Below are 17,474 nucleotides of genomic sequence, written 5' to 3'. Positions count from 1 at the left end.
TCAAAGACTCCAGCCACCCTAGTCATAGACTGTTCTCTCTGCTCCGCACGGCAAGCGGTACCGGAGTGCCAAGTCTAGGTCCAAAAGACTTCTCAACAGCTTCTACCCCCAAGCCATAAGACTCCTGAACAGCTAATCATGGCTACCCGGACTATTTGCACTGCCCCCCCACCCCATCCTTTTTACGCTGCTGCTACTCTGTTAAGTATTTATGCATAGTCACTTTAACTCTACCCACATGTACATATTACCTCAACTACCTCAACTAGCCGGTGCCCCCGCACATTGACTATGCAACGGTACCCCCTGTGTATATATAGCCTCCCTACTGTCACTTTATTCTATTGTATATATAGCCTCCCTACTGTCACTTTATTTTACTTCTGCTCTTTTTTTTCTCAACACTTTTTTGTTGTTGTTTTATTCTTACTTTTTTGTTTAAAATAAATGCACTGTTGGTTAAGGGCTGTAAGTAAGCATTTCACTGTAATGTCTGCACCTGTTGTATTCGGCGCATGTGACCAATAAAATTTGATTTGATTTGATTTGATCCTGGTAATGTAGATCAGTTCTGTTTAAACAGACAGATACCTTATCCTGGTAATGTAGATCAGTTCTGTTAAAACAGACAGACACCTGATCCAGGTAATCAGTTCTGTTAAAACAGACAGATACATGATCCTGGTATTCAGTTCTATTAAAATAGACATATACCTGATCCTGGTAATCAGTTATGTTAAAACAGAGAGATACCCGATCCTGGTAATGTAGATCAGTTCTGTTAAAACAGAGAGACCCCTGATCCTGGTAATGTAGATTAGTTCTGTTAAAACAGAGAGACCCCTGATCCTGGTAATGTAGATCAGTTATGTTAAAACAGACATATACCCGATCCTGGTAATGTAGATCAGTTCTGTTAAAACAGACAGATACCTTATCCTGGTAATGTAGATCAGTTCTGTTAAAACAGACAGACACCTGATCCTGGTAATCAGTTCTGTTAAAACAGACAGATACCTGATCCTGGTAATCAGTTCTGTTAAAACAGACAGACCCCTGATCCTGGTAACCAGTTCTGTTAAAACAGACAGACACCTGATCCTGGTAATCAGTTCTGTTAAAACAGACAGATACATGATCCTGGTATTCAGTTCTATTAAAATAGTCAGATACCTGATCCTGGTAATCAGTTCTGTTAAAACAGAGAGATACCCGATCCTGGTAATGTAGATCAGTTCTGTTAAAACAGAGAGACACCTGATCCTGGTAATGTAGATCAGTTCTGTTAAAACAGAGAGACCCCTGATCCTGGTAATGTAGATCAGTTCTGTTAAAACAGACAGACACATGATCCTGGTAATGTAGATGTTCTGTTAAAACAGACAGATACCTGATCCTGGTAATGTAGATCAGTTATGTTAAAACAGACAGATACCTGATCCTGGTAATGTAGATCAGTTCTGTTAAAACAGACAGATACCTTATCCTGGTAATGTAGATCAGTTCTGTTAAAACAGACAGATACCTGATCCTGGTAATGTAGATCAGTTCTGTTAAAACAGATAGACACCTGATCCTGGTAATCAGTTCTGTTAAAAAAGACAGATACCTGATCCTGGTAATGTAGATCAGTTATGTTAAAACAGATATATACCTGATCCTGGTAATGTAGATCAGTTCTGTTAAAACAGACAGATACCTTATCCTGGTAATGTAGATCAGTTCTGTTAAAACAGACAGACACCTGATCCTGGTATACAGTTCTGTTAAAACAGACAGATACATGATCCTGGTAATGTAGATCAGTTCTGTTAAAACAGACAGATACCTGATCCTGGTCATTTAGATCAGTTCTGTTAAAACAGACAGATACCTGATCCTGGTAATGTAGATCAGTTCTGTTAAAACAGACAGACAACTGATCCTGGTAATCAGTTCTGTTAAAACAGACAGATACCTGATCCTGGTAATCAGTTCTGTTAAAACAGACAGACCCCTGATCCTGGTAACCAGTTCTGTTAAAACAGACAGACCCCTGATCCTGGTAATCAGTTCTGTTAAAACAGACAAACACCTGATCCAGGTAATCAGTTCTGTTAAAACAGACAGATACATGATCCTGGTATTCAGTTCTATTAAAATAGACATATACCTGATCCTGGTAATCAGTTATGTTAAAACAGAGAGATACCCGATCCTGGTAATGTAGATCAGTTCTGTTAAAACAGAGAGACCCCTGATCCTGGTAATGTAGATTAGTTCTGTTAAAACAGAGAGACCCCTGATCCTGGTAATGTAGATCAGTTATGTTAAAACAGACATATACCCGATCCTGGTAATGTAGATCAGTTCTGTTAAAACAGACAGATACCTTATCCTGGTAATGTAGATCAGTTCTGTTAAAACAGACAGACACCTGATCCTGGTAATGTTGATCAGTTCTGTTAAAACAGACAGATACATGATCCTGGTAATGTAGATCAGTTCTGTTAAAACAGACAGATACCTGATCCTGGTAATGTAGATCAGTTCTGTTAAAACAGACAGATACCTGATCCTGGTAATATAGATCAGTTATGTTAAAACAGACATATACCTGATCCTGGTAATGTAGATCAGTTCTGTTAAAACAGACAGATACCTGATCCTGGTAATGTAGATCAGTTCTGTTAAAACAGACATACACCTGATCCTGGTAATCAGTTCTGTTAAAACAGACAGATACCTGATCCTGGTAATCAGTTCTGTTAAAACAGACAGACCCCTGATCCTGGTAACCAGTTCTGTTAAAACAGACAGACACCTGATCCTGGTAATCAGTTCTGTTAAACCAGACAGATACATGATCCTGGTATTCAGTTCTATTAAAATAGTCAGATACCTGATCCTGGTAATCAGTTCTGTTAAAACAGAGAGATACCCGATCCTGGTAATGTAGATCAGTTCTGTTAAAACAGAGAGACACCTGATCCTGGTAATGTAGATCAGTTCTGTTAAAACAGAGAGACCCCTGATCCTGGTAATGTAGATTAGTTCTGTTAAAACAGACAGACACATTATCCTGGTAATGTAGATCAGTTCTGTTAAAACAGACAGACACCTGATCCTGGTAATCAGTTCTGTTAAAACAGACAGATACCTGATCCTGGTAATCAGTTCTGTTAAACCAGACAGATACATGATCCTGGTATTCAGTTCTATTAAAATAGTCAGATACCTGATCCTGGTAATCAGTTCTGTTAAAACAGAGAGATACCCGATCCTGGTAATGTAGATCAGTTCTGTTAAAACAGAGAGACACCTGATCCTGGTAATGTAGATCAGTTCTGTTAAAACAGAGAGACCCCTGATCCTGGTAATGTAGATTAGTTCTGTTAAAACAGACAGACACATGATCCTGGTAATGTAGATCAGTTCTGTTAAAACAGACATACACCTGATCCTGGTAATCAGTTCTGTTAAAAAAGACAGATACCTGATCCTGGTAATGTAGATCAGTTCTGTTAAAACAGACATATACCTGATCCTGGTAATTTAGATCAGTTCTGTTAACATTTACATTTTACATTTTAGTCATTTAGCAGACGCTCTTATCCAGAGCGACTTACAGTTAGTGAATACATTATTATTATTATTATTATTATTATTTTAATAATATTTTTTATACTGGCCCCCCGTGGGAATCGAACCCACAACCCTGGCGTTGCAAAACGCCATGCTCTATCAACTGAGCTACATCCCTGCCGGCCATTCCCTCCCCTACCCTGGACGACGCTGGGCCGATTGTGCGCCGCCCATGAGTCTCCCGGTCGCGGCCGGCTGCGACAGAGCCTGGATTCGAACCAGGATCTCTAGTGGCACAGTTAGCACTGCGATGCAGTGCCTTAGACCACTACGCCACTCAGGAGGTTAAAACAAACAAACACCTGATCCTGGTAATCAGTTCTGTTCAAACAGACAGACACCTGATCCTGGTAATCAGTTTTGTTAAAACAGACAGATACATGATCCTGGTAATCAGTTCTGTTAAAACAGAGAGATACCCGATCCTGGTAATGTAGATCAGTTCTGTTAAAACAGAGAGACACCTGATCCTGGTAATGTAGATCAGTTCTGTTAAAACAGAGAGACCCCTGATCCTGGTAATGTAGATCAGTTCTGTTAAAACAGACAGATACATGATCCTGGTAATGTAGATCAGTTCTGTTAAACAGACAAATACCTGATCCTGGTAATGTAGATCAGTTCTGTTAAAACAGACAGATACCTGATCCTGGTAATGTAGATTAGTTCTGTTAAAACAGACAGATACCTGATCATGGTAATGTAGATCAGTTCTGTTAAAACAGACAGATACCTGATCATGGTAATGTAGATCAGTTCTGTTAAAACAGAGAGACCCCTGATCCTGCTAATGTAGATCACTTCTGTTAAAACAGACAGATACCTGATCCTGGTAATGTAGATCAGTTCTGTTAAAACAGAGAGACCCCTGATCCTGGTAATGCAGATCAGTTCTGTTAAAACAGACAGATACCTGATCCTGGTAATGTAGATCAGTTCTGTTAAAACAGACATATACCTGATCCTGGTAATTTAGATCAGTTCTGTTAAAACAGACAGACACCTGATCCTGGGAATCAGTTCTGTTAAAACAGACAGATACCTGATCCTGGTAATCAGTTCTATTAAAATAGACATATACCTGATCCTGGTAATCAGTTATGTTAAAACAGAGAGATACCTGATCCTGGTAATGTAGATCAGTTCTGTTAAAACAGACAGACACCTGATCCTGGTAATGTAGATCAGTTCTGTTAAAACAGACAGATACCTGATCCTGGTAATCAGTTCTGTTAAAACAGACAGACCCCTGATCCTGGTAAACAGTTCTGTTAAAACAGACAGACACCTGATCCTGGTAATCAGTTCTGTTAAAAGAGACAGATACCTGATCCTGGTAATGTAGATCAGTTCTGTTAAAACAGACAGACACCTGATCCTGGTATTCAGTTCTATTAAAATAGTCAGATACCTGATCCTGGTAATCAGTTCTGTTAAAACAGAGAGATACCCGATCCTGGTAATGTAGATCAGTTCTGTTAAAACAGAGAGACACCTGATCCTGGTAATGTAGATCAGTTTTGTTAAAACAGACAGATACCTGATCCTGGTAATGTAGATCAGTTCTGTTAAAACAGACAGACACCTGATCCTGGTAATCAGTTCTGTTAAAACAGACAGACCCCTGATACTGGTAACCAGTTCTGTTAAAACAGACAGACACCTGATCCTGGTAATCAGTTCTGTTAAAACAGACAGATACATGATCCTGGTATTCAGTTCTATTAAAATAGTCAGATACCTGATCCTGGTAATCAGTTCTGTTAAAACAGAGAGATACCCGATCCTGGTAATGTAGATCAGTTCTGTTAAAACAGAGAGACCCCTGATCCTAATGTAGATCAGTTCTGTTAAAACAGAGAGACCCCTGATCCTGGTAATGTAGATCAGTTATGTTAAAACAGACATATACCTGATCCTGGTAATGTAGATCAGTTCTGTTAAAACAGACAGACACCTGATCCTGGTAATCAGTTCTGTTAAAACAGACAGATACATGATCCTGGTAATCAGTTCTGTTAAAACAGACAGACCCCTGATCCTGGTAACCAGTTCTGTTAAAACAGACAGACACCTGATCCTGGTAATCAGTTCTGTTAAAACAGACAGATACATGATCCTGGTATTCAGTTCTATTAAAATAGTCAGATACCTGATCCTGGTAATGTAGATCAGTTCTGTTAAAACAGAGAGATACCCAATCCTGGTAATGTAGATCAGTTCTGTTAAAACAGAGAGACACCTGATCCTGGTAATGTAGATCAGTTCTGTTAAAACAGAGAGACCCCTGCTCCTGGTAATGTAGATCAGTTCTGTTAAAACAGACAGATACATGATCCTGGTAATGTAGATCAGTTCTGTTAAAACAGACAGATACCTGATCCTGGTAATGTATATCAGTTCTGTTAAAACAGACAGATACCTGATCCTGGTAATGTAGATCAGTTCTGTTAAAACATACAGATACATGATCCTGGTATTCAGTTCTATTAAAATAGACATATACCTGATCCTGGTAATCCGTTCTGTTAAAACAGAGAGATACCCGATCCTGGTAATGTAGATCAGTTCTGTTTAAACAGACAGATACATGATCCTGGTATTCAGTTCTATTAAAATAGTCAGATACCTGATCCTGGTAATCAGTTCTGTTAAAACAGAGAGACACCTGATCCTGGTAATGTAGATCAGTTCTGTTAAAACAGACAGATACCTGATCCTGGTAATGTAGATCAGTTCTGTTAAAACAGACAGATACCTGATCATGGTAATGTAGATCAGTTCTGTTAAATCAGAGAGACTCCTGATCCTGCTAATGTAGATCAGTTCTGTTAAAACAGACAGATACCTGATCCTGGTAATTTAGATCAGTTCTGTTAAAACAGAGAGACCCCTGATCCTGGTAATGTAGATCAGTTATGTTAAAACAGACAGATACCTGATCCTGGTAATGTAGATCAGTTCTGTTAAAACAGACTGATACCTGATCCTGGTAATGTAGCTCAGTTCTGTTAAAACAGACAGATACATGATCCTGGTTTTCAGTTCTATTAAAATAGACATATACCTGATCCTGGTAATCAGTTCTATTAAAACAGAGAGATACCCGATCCTGGTAATGTAGATCAGTTCTGTTAAAACAGAGAGACCCCTGATCCTGGTAATGTAGATCAGTTCTGTTAAAACAGACATATACCTGATCCTGGTAATGTAGATCAGTTCTGTTAAAACAGACAGATACCTGATCTTGGTAATGTAGATCAGTTCTGTTGAAACAGACAGACACCTGATCCTGGTAATCAGTTCTGTTAAAACAGACAGATACCTGATCCTGGTAATCAGTTCTGTTAAAACAGACAGACCCCTGATCCTGTTAAGCAGTTATGTTAAAACAGACAGACCCCTGATCCTGGTAATCAGTTCTGTTAAAACAGACAGACACCTGATCCTGGTAATCAGTTCTGTTAAAGCAGACAGATACATGATCCTGGTATTCAGTTCTATTAAAATAGACAGATACCTGATCCTGGTAATCAGTTCTGTTAAAACAGTGAGATACCCGATCCTGGTAATGTAGATCAGTTCTGTTAAAACAGACAGATACCTGATCCTGGTAATGTTGATCAGTTCTGTTAAAACAGACCTATACCTGATCCTGGTAATGTAGATCAGTTCTGTTTAAACAGAGAGACCCCTGATCCTGGTAATGTAGATCAGTTCTGTTAAAACAGAGAGACCCCTGCTCCTGGTAATGTAGATCAGTTCTGTTAAAACAGACAGATACATGATCCTGGTAATGTAGATCAGTTCTGTTAAAACAGACAGATACCTGATCCTGGTAATGTATATCAGTTCTGTTAAAACAGACAGATACCTGATCCTGGTAATGTAGATCAGTTCTGTTAAAACATACAGATACATGATCCTGGTATTCAGTTCTATTAAAATAGACATATACCTGATCCTGGTAATCCGTTCTGTTAAAACAGAGAGATACCCGATCCTGGTAATGTAGATCAGTTCTGTTTAAACAGACAGATACATGATCCTGGTATTCAGTTCTATTAAAATAGTCAGATACCTGATCCTGGTAATCAGTTCTGTTAAAACAGAGAGACACCTGATCCTGGTAATGTAGATCAGTTCTGTTAAAACAGACAGATACCTGATCCTGGTAATGTAGATCAGTTCTGTTAAAACAGACAGATACCTGATCATGGTAATGTAGATCAGTTCTGTTAAATCAGAGAGACTCCTGATCCTGCTAATGTAGATCAGTTCTGTTAAAACAGACAGATACCTGATCCTGGTAATTTAGATCAGTTCTGTTAAAACAGAGAGACCCCTGATCCTGGTAATGTAGATCAGTTATGTTAAAACAGACAGATACCTGATCCTGGTAATGTAGATCAGTTCTGTTAAAACAGACTGATACCTGATCCTGGTAATGTAGATCAGTTCTGTTAAAACAGACAGATACATGATCCTGGTATTCAGTTCTATTAAAATAGACATATACCTGATCCTGGTAATCAGTTCTATTAAAACAGAGAGATACCCGATCCTGGTAATGTAGATCAGTTCTGTTAAAACAGAGAGACCCCTGATCCTGGTAATGTAGATCAGTTCTGTTAAAACAGACATATACCTGATCCTGGTAATGTAGATCAGTTCTGTTAAAACAGACAGATACCTGATCTTGGTAATGTAGATCAGTTCTGTTGAAACAGACAGACACCTGATCCTGGTAATCAGTTCTGTTAAAACAGACAGATACCTGATCCTGGTAATCAGTTCTGTTAAAACAGACAGACCCCTGATCCTGTTAATCAGTTATGTTAAAACAGACAGACCCCTGATCCTGGTAATCAGTTCTGTTAAAACAGACAGACACCTGATCCTGGTAATCAGTTCTGTTAAAGCAGACAGATACATGATCCTGGTATTCAGTTCTATTAAAATAGACAGATACCTGATCCTGGTAATCAGTTCTGTTAAAACAGTGAGATACCCGATCCTGGTAATGTAGATCAGTTCTGTTAAAACAGACAGATACCTGATCCTGGTAATGTTGATCAGTTCTGTTAAAACAGACCTATACCTGATCCTGGTAATGTAGATCAGTTCTGTTTAAACAGAGAGACCCCTGATCCTGGTAATGTAGATCAGTTCTGTTAAAACAGACAGATACCTGATCCTGGTAATGTAGATCAATTATGTTAAAACAGACAGATACCTGATCCTGGTAATGTAGATCAGTTCTGTTAAAACAGACAGATACCTGATCCTGGTAATGTAGATCAGTTCTGTTAAAACAGACAGACCCCTGATCCTGGTAATTAGTTATGTTAAAACAGACAGACACCTTATCCTGGTAATCAGTTCTGTTAAAACAGACAGATACATGATCCTGGTATTCAGTTCTATTAAAACAGACATATACTTGATCCTGGTAATCAGTTTTGTTAAAACAGAGAGAGATCCTTCATCCCCCAGAACCATCTCTCTCTCCTCTTACACTATATACACACTGAATGCATTCCAAATGGCACCCTATTCCCTATGTAGTGCACTACTTTTGACCAGTGCCCATAGGACACTATATAGGGAAAAGGTGTCATTTGGGACTCAGCCCTTGATCGTATTAGGTGTTTAGAAGTACCACACGCTAATCCATCCAATTCTGCTGTGGTTTTACATAAAGGTTCCTGTAGTTTAAATTCCCCTTGTGGTTGCCCAAAATGTAGTACTTAAAATAGGGCCTAATGTCTCCTGTTTCTTAATAGAATGGATGCAAATCCCAAATGTCACCCTTTTCCCTATGGCCCGTGGTAAAAAGTATTGCACTTTAAAGGGTACCATTTGGGATACAGATTGTCTCATTTACATTTACATTTTAGTCATTTAGCAGACGCTCTTATCCAGAGCGACTTACAGTTAGTGAATGCATCTTTTTTTTATACTGCCCCCCCGTGGGAATCAAACCCACAACCCTGGCGTTGCAAACGCCATGCTCTATCAACTGAGCTACATCCCTGCCGGCCATTCCCTCTCCTACCCTGGACGACGCTGGGCCAATTGTGCGCCGCCCATGAGTCTCCCGGTCGCGGCCGGCTGCGACAGAGCCTGGATTCGAACCAGGATCTCTAGTGGCACAGTTAACACTGCGATGCAGTGCCTTAGACCACTGCGCCACTCAGGAGACAGTCTCTTCGTGGGCCCCATTGTTGTGCTATCCTATCATCACAGTACTACTGTTGTTACAGAACGAACCAAACCTCTTCATACTGTCTAGTGTGTGTGTGTGTGCGTGTGTACGTGTCTGTATGTGTGTGTCAGTGGAGAGTTGTGTTGTCAGTACAGTTGTCAGAGAACTGCATGTCGTCGGCCTGTTGATGATGCGTTCCCTCGGCTCTTCCATTAGGTTGACAATAATTACACCAGGCCAGCCTCTGCGTCTCTCTCTCTCTCTCTCTCTCTCTCTCTCTCTCTCTCTCTTTCTCTCTCTCACTCTACTTTTTCTCTCTCTCTGGAGTGGAGATGGAGGGAGAAGTGTATTCCTGGCTTGGCTGGAGATTTGGCTGGTAGTCCCGGTCAGCCTTTGTCTTTCCCCAGATAAGCAGTTAGGCACCTGCATGGTCCCTCGTGTGCTGAAGAGGAAAATGGTTTAGCTCTACCACTAGTGCTATTGACCAGGTCCCAAATGGCACCCTATTTCTCGTATAGTGTGCTACTTTTGACCAGGGCCCATAGGGGAATAGGGTTCCATTTGGGACACAACCCCTGTTCTTTTCTTGGCTCTACTACTAGCCAAGAGGATCTCTGGATGTTCCCTGACATGCTATCTATCTAACATGCTATCTATCTGACATGCTATCTATCTGACATGCTATCTATTTACATGCTATCTATCTGACATGTTATCTATCTGACATGCTATCTATCTGACATGCTATCTATCTGACATGCTATCTATCTAACATGCTATCTATCTGACATGCTATCTATCTGACATGCTATCTATCTGACATGCTATCTATCTGACATGCTATCTATCTGACATGCTATCTATCTGACATGTTATCTATCTGACATGCTATCTATCTAACATGATATCTATCTGACATGCTATCTAACATGCTAGCTATCTAATATGCTATCGATCTGACATGCTACCTATCTAAAAAGCTATCTATCTAACATGCTATCTATCTGACATGTTATCTATCTGACATGCTATCTATCTGACATGCTATCTATCTGACATGCTATCTATCTAACATGCTATCTATCTGACATGTTATCTATCTGACATGCTATCTATCTAACATGATATCTATCTGACATGCTATCTAACATGCTAGCTATCTAACATGCTATCGATCTGACATGCTACCTATCTAAAAAGCTATCTATCTGCCATGCTATCTATCGGACATGCTATCTATCTCACATGCTATCCATCTAACATGCTATCTAGCTCACATGCTATCTATTTAACATGCTATCTATCTGCCATGCTATCTATATAACATCATATATATCTGACATGCTATCTATCTGATGTGCTATCTCTCTGACATGCTATCTATCTGTCATGCTATCTATCTAACATGCTATCTATCTGACATGTTATCTATCTGGCATGCTATCTATCTAACATGCAATCTATCTGACATGCTATCTAACATGCTAGCTATCTGACATGCTATCGATCTGACATGCTATCTGTCTGACATGCTATCTATCTAACATGCTATCTATCTGACATGCTATCTATCTAACATGCTATCTATCTGACATGCTATCTATCTAACATGTTATTTATCTGCCATGCTATCTATCTGACATGCTATCTATCTGACATGCTATCTATCTAACATGCTATCTATCTGACATGCTATCTATCTGACATGCTATCTATCTAACATGCTATCTATCTGACATGTTATCTATCTGACATGCTATCTATCTAACATGATATCTATCTGACATGCTATCTAACATGCTAGCTATCTAACATGCTATCGATCTGACATGCTACCTATCTAAAAAGCTATCTATCTAACATGCTATCTATCTGACATGTTATCTATCTGACATGCTATCTATCTGACATGCTATCTATCTGACATGCTATCTATCTAACATGCTATCTATCTGACATGTTATCTATCTGACATGCTATCTATCTAACATGATATATATCTGACATGCTATCTAACATGCTAGCTATCTAACATGCTATCGATCTGACATGCTACCTATCTAAAAAGCTATCTATCTGCCATGCTATCTATCGGACATGCTATCTATCTCACATGCTATCCATCTAACATGCTATCTATCTCACATGCTATCTATTTAACATGCTATCTATCTGCCATGCTATCTATATAACATCATATATATCTGACATGCTATCTATCTGACGTGCTATCTCTCTGACATGCTATCTATCTAACATGCTATCTATCTGACATGTTATCTATCTGGCATGCTATCGATCTAACATGCAATCTATCTGACATGCTATCTAACATGCTAGCTATCTGACATGCTATCGATCTGACATGCTATCTGTCTGACATGCTATCTATCTAACATGCTATCTATCTGACATGCTATCTATCTAACATGCTATCTATCTGACATGCTATCTATCTAACATGTTATTTATCTGCCATGCTATCTATCTGACATGCTATCTATCTATCTGACATGCTATCTATCTGACATGCTATCTATCTAACTGACATGATATCTATCTAATATGATATCTATCTGACATGCTATCTATCTAACATGCTATCTATTTACATTTGACATTTTAGTCATTTAGCAGACACTCTTATCCAGAGCGACTTACAGTTAGTGAGTGCATACATTTTCATACTATCTATCTGACATGCTATCTATCTGACATGCTATCTATATATCTGGCATGCTATCTAATGTAAAAATAAATACATGTTCTCACTCTGAGTGCATTCCTAAACTCAGCAGGCTATATTTCAGTTGGATATATTTCAGTTGGATACTCAGGTGCTGCTATTATGATGATATTGTTTACAACAACAATGTTCAGATGCTGTTCATGATAGTTAATCAAAAATAGCAAAAAGACTAAGTGTTTAATGGAACATATTATTGAATTACTATTAATGAAAACAAATTGATTGCTCTCAAGTTCACAAGACTCCCATTATTCGGAGAATGCTATAGATCATTATCACATGTATATTGACATGATTGTAAATAATCTATATTTCCACACAACAACGTAAAGACAGTTCGATTGGTAGGCTGCTCCTCTGTGGTCCTAGATTTAAAACATATGGATAGAATCTCCTCCTTCATCCATGTTCTTCATTAGAATCTTTCCCAAATCAATTCACATCCCTTGACCAATAGTCTGATGCCTAACAGGGGATTGTTCCATGGTTTCCCTTCCGTCCATGGCTGCTTTGGCAGCTCTGACAGCCCTTGACCAGAGCGCATAACTATCTAACGTTTCAGCTGGCAAGGCCCAGTGTCACATATTAGTCTTAAATAATGTGAAAACTGTGAAAGCCCTGCCATGATTAGAATTCTCTGTGAAAACAAGAAAGAGGTGGTAGCAGCAGCTGCAGCAGAGAGAGAGAGAGAGAGAGAGAGAGAGAGAGAGAGAGAGAGAGAGAGAGAGAGAGAGAGAGAGAGAGAGAGAGAGAGAGAGAGAGAGAGAGAGAGAGAGAACAAAAATATAAACGCAACATGCAACAGTTTCAAAGATTTTACTGAGTTACAGTTCATATAAGGAAATCAGTCAATTGAAATAAATTCATTAGGCCCTAATCTATGGATTTCACATGACTGGGCAGCGGCGTGGGCCTGGGAGGGCATAGGCCCACCCACTGGGGAGCCAGGTCCACCCACTGTGGAGTCAGGCCCAGCCAATCAGAATTAGTTTTCCCCACAAAAGGGCTTTATTACAGACAGAAATACTCCTCAGCATCCCCCCTCCCCCTCCTCAGATGATCCCGCAGTTGAAGAAGCCGGATGTGGAGGTCCTGGGCTGGCATGGTTACATGTGGTCTGCGGTTGTGAGGCCGTTGGATGTACTGCCAAATTCTCTAAAACAACATTGGTAGAGAAATGAACATTCAATTCTCTGGCAACAGCTCTGTTGGACATTTCTGCTGTCAACATGCCAATTGCATGCTCCCTCAAAACTTGAGACATCTGTGGCATTGTGTTGTGTGACAAAACTGTACATTTTAGAGTGACCTTTTATTGTCCCCAGCACAAGGTGCACCTGTGTAATGATCATGCTGTTTAATCAGCTTCTTGATATGCCACACATGTCAGGTGGATGGATTATCTTGGCAAAGGAGAAATGCTCACTAACAGGGATGCAAACAAACTTGTGCACAACATTTGAGAAAAATAAACTTTTTGTGCGTATGGACCATTTCTGGGATCTTTTGTTTCAGCTCATGAAAAATGGGACCAACACGTTACATGTTGCGTTTATATTTTTGATCAGTATAGATGAAGGGGAGAGAGAAAGAGGTAGAGAGAGAGAGAGAAACACAGAATGAGAGAGAAAGAAACAGAGAGGGAGAGAGAGAGTGAGAGAGAGGTAGAGAAGCAGAGAAATAGAGATGGAGAGAGAGAAATAAAGAGGGAGAGAGAGAGAGAGAAACAAAGACGGAGAGAGAGAGAGAGAGAGAGAGAGAGAGAGAGAGAGAGAGAGAGAGAGAGAGAGAGAGAGAGAGAGAGAGAGAGAGAGAGATACGGTAGCAGAGAGTTACATGGTATGCTGCATTATTAGCATTCAGCTGGTGTGTGATGTTCTGCACAATGAAAACACACAATTTCACAGCAATTATGGCTGTGTTCTGTTCAGCACTCTATGTTTCTCTCCTGCTAACCTGAGAAATCAGGAAAACCCCATGATAAATTGCAGGTTGTTAGAAGGAAACGGGGAAACCTTATTACATATTACAGTATATTTTGAACCTCAGAGATGTGGATGAAGAAACAGGCTGATTTGATGGAGAAGTAATGTTGGTTGTGTGTATGTTAACATTGTTACAGTGTTATATTACCTTTTAGAAAATGGGTCGTTTGGATCCTTGATTTTGATTGGCTAAAATAATGTATTCTATATTACCATGTGTATATTCATATGTTCTCATTGGTTTTGCAGTAATAGAAACACTAACATCTACTGTTATTACAGCAGTAATAGAAACACTAACATAATAAAAATTATAATATAATAATAATATGCCATTTAGCAGACACTTTTATCCAAAGCGACTTACAGTCATGCGTGCATACATTATTTTATTTTTTGTATGGGTGGTCCCGGGGATTGAACCCACTACCTTGGCGTTACAAGCGCCGTGCTCTACCAGCTGAGCTACAGAGGACCACGTTATTCTACTGTTCTACACGTTAACATCTACTGTTATTACAGCAGTAATAGAAACACTAACATCTACTGTCATTACAGCAGTAATAGAAACACTAACATCTACTGTTATTACAGCAGTAATAGAAACACTAACATCTACTGCCATTACAGCAGTAATATAAACACTAACATCTACTGTTATTACAGCAGTAATAGAAACACTAACATCTACTGTTATTACAGCAGTAATAGAAACACTAACATCTACTGTTATTACAGCAGTAATAGAAACACTAACATCTACTGTTATTACAGCAGTAATAGAAACACTAACATCTACTGTTATTACAGCAGTAATAGAAACACTAACATCTACTGTTATTACAGCAGTAATAGAAACACTAACATCTACTGTTATTACATCAGTAATAGAAACACTAACATCTACTGTTATTACAGCAGTAATAGAAACACTAACATCTACTGTTATTACAGCAGTAATAGAAACACTAACATCTACTGTTATTACATCAGTAATAGAAACACTAACATCTACTGTTATTACAGCAGTAATAGAAACACTAACATCTACTGTTATTACAGCAGTAATAGAAACACGTCACATTTTAAAAATCACTACATCTCATGTTGATAGTATTATGATAATCACTACATATCATTATGATAATCACTACATCTCATGTTGATAGCATTATGATAATCACTACATCTCATGTTGATAACATTATGATAATCACTACATCTCATGTTGATAGTATTATGATAATCACTACAGCTCATGTTGATAGCATTACGATAATCGCTACATCTCATGTTGATAGCATTACGATAATCACTATATCTCATGTTGATAACATTATGATAATCACTACATCTCATGATGATATCATTATGATAATCACTACATCTCATGTTGATAGTATTATGATAATCACTACATCTCATGTTGATAGCATTACGATAATCACTACATCTCATGTTGATAACATTATGATAATCACTACATCTCATGTTGATAGTATTATGAGAATCACTACAGCTCATGTTGATAGCATTACGATAATCACTACATCTCATGTTGATAGCATTATGATAATCACTACATCTCATGTTGATAACATTATGATAATCACTACATCTCATGTTGATAGTATTATGATAATCACTACATCTCATGTTGATAGCATTACGATAATCACTACATCTCATGTTGATAGTATTCTGATAATCACTACAGCTCATGCTGATAACATTATGATAATCACTACATCTCATGTTGATAACCTTATGATAATCACTACATCTCATGTTGATAGTATTATGATAATCACTACATCTCATGTTGATAACATTATGATAATCACTACAGCTCATGTTGATAGCATTTTGATAATCACTACATCTCATGTCGATAGCATTATGATAAACACTACATATCATGTTGATAGTATTATGATAATCACTACATCTCACATTGACAGCATTATGATAATCACTACAGTTCATGTCGATAGCATTATGATAATCACTACATCTCATGTTGATAGTATTATGATAATGACTACAGCTCACATTGATAACATTATGATAATCACTACATCTTATGTTGATAGTATTATGATAAGCACTACAGCTCATGTTGACAACATTATGATAATCACTACATCTCATGTTGATAGTATTATGATAATCACTACATCTCATGTTGATAACATTACAATAATCACTACATCTCATATTGATAGCATTATGACAATCACTACAGCTCATGTTGATAGTATTATGATAATCACTACATCTCATGTCGATAGCATTATGATAATCACTACATCTAATTTTGATAGTATTATGATAATCACTACATCTCATGTTGATAATATTATGATAATCACTACATCTCATGTCGATAGCATTATGATAATCACTACATCACATGTTGATAGTATTATGATAATCAATGCATTCCAGGTTGATAGCATTATGATAATCACTACATCTCATGTTGATAATATTATGATAATCACTACATCTCATGTTGATAGCATTATGATAATCACTACATCTCATGTTGATAGTGTACTGTACATTATGATAATCACTACATCTCATGTTGATAGTGTACTGTGCATTATGATAATCACTACATTATATCCCTATTAATATTACAACTGGGGGGTGATATGTTATAGAAGCCTCATCATAGTATATGTGTGTGTGTGTGTGTGTGTGTGTGTGTGTGTGTGTGTGTGTGTGTGTGTGTGTGTGTGTGTGTGTGTGTGTGTGTGTGTGTGTGTGTGTGTGTGTGTGTGTGTGTGTGGTGATATGTTTTCATAGTATAGCACAGATGCTGTGTGCTTCAAGCTCCTGCTCACTTATTGAGGCCAAGAACATAAAGATGACATTCCAATGTACTATCATACCACTTAGA

The 17,474-nt window shown here is 38.3% G+C and overlaps 1 protein-coding gene across 1 annotated transcript in view; it reads left to right on the top strand.

Annotated features, from left to right (window-relative positions):
* Window positions 1–17,474, top strand: part of LOC121585399 (CUB and sushi domain-containing protein 3-like) — a gene marked incomplete at both ends in the record, with an annotated part of 156,664 nt that overhangs the window by 21,193 nt on the left and 117,997 nt on the right. The gene's annotated exons all lie outside the window — the stretch shown is intronic.

This window comes from Coregonus clupeaformis, unplaced genomic scaffold, assembly GCF_020615455.1.
Source record: "Coregonus clupeaformis isolate EN_2021a unplaced genomic scaffold, ASM2061545v1 scaf0931, whole genome shotgun sequence".
Taxonomy (NCBI): domain Eukaryota; kingdom Metazoa; phylum Chordata; class Actinopteri; order Salmoniformes; family Salmonidae; genus Coregonus; species Coregonus clupeaformis.
The sequence above is the reverse complement of the archived record's forward strand: the minus strand, read 5'-3'. Positions and strand labels throughout refer to the sequence as shown.